At 50.6% G+C, this 5,070-nt stretch overlaps 1 pseudogene; it reads right to left on the reverse strand.

Annotated features, from left to right (window-relative positions):
* Positions 1 to 387: 387 nt before the first annotated feature.
* Positions 388 to 1,194, reverse strand: LOC148756472 (leucine-rich repeat-containing protein 37B pseudogene; annotated as a pseudogene).
* Positions 1,195 to 5,070: the final 3,876 nt, after the last annotated feature.

The following is a 5,070-nucleotide window of genomic DNA, read 5'->3' on the forward strand; positions in this document are numbered from 1 at the left end:
AGCTGGTGCTTCCAACTGGACTGAAGGAGATTCAACCTCTTCAGGGGACTGTGTAGGCTGAGCTGTGGCCTCCTCAGGAGCTCAGGAGGTTTATCTGCCCCCCCCCCCCAGAAATCCTCAGGTAGCTCAGGAGGTTTATCTGCCCCCGTCCACCCCCCTGCCTCCCCGCCCAAAATCCTTAGGGAGCTCAGGAGGTTTATCTGCCCCCCCCCCCCCCCAGAAATCCACAGGTAGCTCAGGAGATTTATCTGCCCCTGCCCCCCAGAAATCCACAGGTAGCTCAAGAGGTTTATCTGCCCCCCCCACCCCCACCCCTGCCCCATCCCCCGGAAATCCACAGGTAGCTTCTCCTCAGGATCAATGCCATCCATACTGGGATCTAAATAATCATCCTGCAGCTGCTCTAGAGCTGAGGTGTGTTAGCGGGTTGGCCTGAAGTTCCAACAACAACTCTGGCAAGCAGGGCAGCTGAGCCAGATCTTGCTCCAGGTGTGGGGGTGACACAATAAGCTTTGCTGGCTTTGAACTGGCACTACCTAGAGGTGGAACAGGTATTTCAAATGTGTGGTGAGCCTGATCTAGACCTACAGTCTGAATCTCAAGTGGAGGAGGCAGAGTCACGGCCTGATTCTGATCCCAGCTGAGCTTTGGAACCATCTTTGGGAGGCTGTGATGCTGGGTTACCTTGTCGTCAGGATCCTGAAGTCCAGCAGTGAACTGATCTGGCCCTGGGGGAAGCTCTCCAGCGGCATCCGGGAAAGGAACCAAAGGCTCAGTCAACTCCTGAGGGGAAGCCACCACCTGGGCTGCAGCGGAGGAACCCAGGAAATGAAAGCTCCCGGGGTCTGCAGGGGTGGTGAGCACATGGGGTGATTCGCGTGGAAGGTCAGAGGAGTGTAAAAACCAGGGCTCGGTTGGCCCTGGGGGATCGGAAGTTAGCCGGACAGGGTCCAGGGCCAACTCCGGAGGCTGAGCTGCGGTGACCAGCGGCCACAGCAGTTGCCACATGAAGATGAGCGCTGGGACGCAAACACTTAGCCTGGACATGACGTGCGAACGTCAAAGGTCCGTGGGCACAGCGAGCGACCAAGGGCAGTGCGGCTCCAAGGAGGAGCCGGACCATTCTGACAGCCTGTGACCTGTGAGCCCTGAGCAATCCCGCGCCCCACCCTCACCTGGAGTCCCACCCTCCATTGTCGCCTTTATTAGGCAGGGGCTGAGATGGGCTCTGCACAGGAGCGAGCCCTTTTCCCAAAATCACCAGGGTTGGGGCGTTCCTTTCACAGGCAACAACTACCTCCCACTGGGGTCCCCTCCCCCTCAGAGGAGGCAGGATTTAAGCTGCACACCTGGGTGTCCACGGACTTCAGCAGCCCAGGGGTGGGGGATGGGGCGGTGAAAGGACGTGGGGGTTGGGGGGCTGGGGCAGAACTTCCCCAGGAAGCCACAGGGCCTGGCATCCCAGGAAATTCAGAAGTTTTAGTCCACTTCGGGCAACCTGAACTCTTCCTCCTCAAAGCTGAAATCGGAGAGGCATTCTTCCTCCCCTTCGCCATAGTGCTTCCAGGAAAAGTAGCTGGAAAAGTAGCTGACCTACAAAAAGAACGCAAGTTAGGGCGGTAGGAGGGAAACACCTTACAGTTAGTTCTAACATGTCGCCATTTCCTCTAAATTCTCAGCATCCATGTCTGATTATTAATTCACTACTCTGTTAGAATGGGGCTACTACTGAGTCAGTGATGACTCCACAGTTTCTGTAACAGGACTTTCCGACGGTGAGCAATTAATTCAGTCCCTGAGAAACAGGGACTGAAACCAAGTGAGTAGCCCTTTTGGAAGGCATGGAAAACGTCCACCATGCCACCTTGCCTCATCACAGCCATTAACTAGAAAGCAGCAGTGCCACTTTTCAGAGGTCTACCCCATGTGCACACGTGGAGAAGACGCTTAGGATCTACAAGCCAGCTTGTGAAGTAATTTTCTTGAGATAGTGTAACTAGCACCCAGTTTGCTTCCTTCACAGCCCTTTGATAATCTATTTGATTTCAGTCCTTGTTTATTGTCTGGCACAACTTCTCACATGGAAACTCCGAGAGAGAAGCCTCACCTTATTCCCAGTGAGTGGCAGTAGAAATGGTTTTTAAATGGCATTGATTCCAAGACTGGCCTCATGTAGAGATGGATCTGTTGTTATAATCGGGTTTCTGAAATCTGTAGCGTCAGTACTGAACCTTTTCCTCTCACATTTCACAGGAAGCTAGACTTCTTAAAGCCCCAAAGTTGGAGATTTTTGAAGTTTCCTTGACTGGTTTGATTTAAATTGAATAAAAATAATTATTTTGCATAGAAAAAAACTTTAAATACCTTTTCAGAACACTACCACCTTTTCTTTCTCTACTTGCTTCTCTTCAAAACAAACTTTGCAATTTTGGGGTGAGTTAAATAATCAGAAATGTAACCCCAAATTAAGTTTTCAATGATGTGAAACACATTTTTTTACTCCCCTGATTTTAAACATCCTATATGTGTCATTTAATATGTTCTTATAGAAATTACTTTGGCAACTTAATCCCTAATTCAGGGCATCCATATAAGTGATTTACAGAAAGGTTCTTCAGCAAAATATTTCATACAAGGTATATGTGAGTTGCTGAGCGCTGGATAAAACACTCTAATTAAAAAGCATACTAGTTTTCAAATGTTGTAGTATAATCACACTTAAGATATAGGATGCTGGGAAAGGTTTCTTGGACAGGGCTGTGTTTTGAATTTGTTTGAAAGACAAAGAGAGAAAGAAAGATGGTCACGTAGGGCATGACCAGGAGAGCAGATGAGGGTGGTGGGGAAATGGCACTCACAGTCACTCAGGGAGTACCCCTCAACCGTCCATGTCCTTCTGCTGCAGCAGCTTGGCCAGGTCACAGCGGTCGATGAGCCTGGCCTGATGAATGGTAACAAGACAGGTGACCAAGGAGATGAGTAGTGCCCTTCTCATCCTTGGAGGGGACAAGGTGTAGCCTAGAGCCGACGGTTCTCTGGGTGTCACAGACTTCCTGCTGAGGAATCTGGAGAAAGCAGCCGAATGTCATCGGTCACTCGCTGCTCCCCACCTGGCTGTTTCCAGTCTCTTTCTTCTCATTTATTATGTAGTATTCTGGCCAGGGATGCATGACCTGTGTCTAATCCTGAGGGAACGTCAGACAAAGCCAGACAGAAGGAACTTCCATAAAATAACGGGCCTATATTCTTCAAAATAGTCAATGCCATGAAATCAAAGAGTGCGTTACCGTGTGTGTGTGTGTGTGTGTGTGTGTGTGTGTGTCTTTCTCCTTAAGGTATTATTCCTCGGGGCGATGCCTCAGTTTCTCATCCACCAGCTTCATGAATCAGGCATGAAGCAGGTTCTGCTTGGACAAGATGGCCTTGTTTCCTCACAGATCTTATGTCTCCTAAGACTCTCTCCATACTAGCCTGAGCTTGTAACCTTTCTTTTGTGTCTCTCTCCCACCCTAGAGTAGCCAGATTCAGCAACTCAAATTATAGGATGCCCAGTTACATTAGCATTTCAGATAAACAACAAACCCTTTTAGCATAAGTATGTCTCATGCAACCTTACGCTGCCCTGACTCAGTAGGTTCCTTCGGACAGGTGTCACTGAGCCTTGGGAAGCAGGGAGCAATATCTCTGCCAATGCTTGCCCTTTGGGGTCCCCTTGGGGGAATACAGTGCATCGCTACCTCCCCTTGCAAAGCTTATCTTTCTCCTATTCCTCTCCGCCCCCAGGTCACAGCTGGCCCAGGAATTTCTGTGAGAATCTGTAGAACTAAATTGTTTGGGTGGGAACCTCCTTTTCCTCATGAAATACATATACTCTAGCCTCACCCAGGTCACGGTTCTCCTATTCTAAAGAAGGCGGGAGTGCTGGGCCACCGCACTCCCCTGCCTTCTGGAACCCCAGTTCTGTGACGTCATCACCCTCCTGGAAATGCTCTGGTCTTGACCATGCAAATCGGCCCTGTCTTGAGGCCTGATGCAGCTTCAGGCAGAAATGGCAGATGGGCCTGGAAGGATAGGTGACAACTGTGATGAGACCACTGGGTGGGAAAGGGTAGAGAGCTCTGGTTGTTCTTTCTGCCCCTCCTTTTCCTTCTGGAAGCAGTACCATCTTTGGGTGAGCTCCATCCTCCATGGGGTTTTAGTGGAGGCTGCCAGTCACGGGCTTGGCCCTCCAGGTGACAGTGTATTTTGAATTGAAACTACGTGGAGCAGCTCAGCTTCTCCCAGGAAGCCTGCTGGTGTGAGGCAGCCAGAGGCCAAGAGTTTGGAATCCTGTGGATACAGCCCATCTGAGAAGATAAGCCTCCTCTCAGCGGAGGAAGTGGATCCAGACAGGCTTCCAGTCCCTGAGCCACCTTTTCCGAGATCTAAACACATCTTGTCCTACTGCAATCCTGCAGTTCAATAAATGTCCCTTCTTGTCTGAGCAAGTTGAAGTTGGGTTTCTGTCACCTGCAACTAAAAGAGACCTGCCTAGTAGAGTCGGCGTGGGCTTAACCTGATGACCTGACATTCTGTCACCTCCTTGTGAAGGCCACTCATCTTAGTATCACTAGTCACCAGTGATGGCTGGGAGACATTTCCACCAACTGTAGCAAAAGGAGACAAGAGAAAGTTTTGTTACCAACGGCCACTCTACCTTCTGAGACGGGATGGCAGGGTTGCTGCCCCTACCCTCTGCCTGTGGACCGTCTCCCAGTTGGGCAGCAGCACATTGCATTTGGGGATGTGAAGCCAGAGAGAGCTTGGGGGGAGGTAGAGCCCTGGGAGGAGGGCATTCCCGGGGTACCACTTTATGAGCAGCCATTTGTGACCCAAAAGCTACAGGTGGCTCGGATGACACAGATAAACTCACTTGTACAGAATTAGAGCCCAGGATTTGCGTGCGGAGGGGAGAGGCTTCTGTAGCCCAGGGCCACATGCTGGAAATTTGGCCAGGAGAGGCTCTCCCTGTAGCTTAAAATCTCGGAGGGGATGATGTGAGCCTCAAAAGGGGACCGGAAGCACCCTGTA

The sequence above is a fragment of the Rhinolophus sinicus genome, chromosome 12, assembly GCF_057876585.1.
Source record: "Rhinolophus sinicus isolate RSI-liver-muscle chromosome 12, RSI-T2T, whole genome shotgun sequence".
Classification (NCBI taxonomy): domain Eukaryota; kingdom Metazoa; phylum Chordata; class Mammalia; order Chiroptera; family Rhinolophidae; genus Rhinolophus; species Rhinolophus sinicus.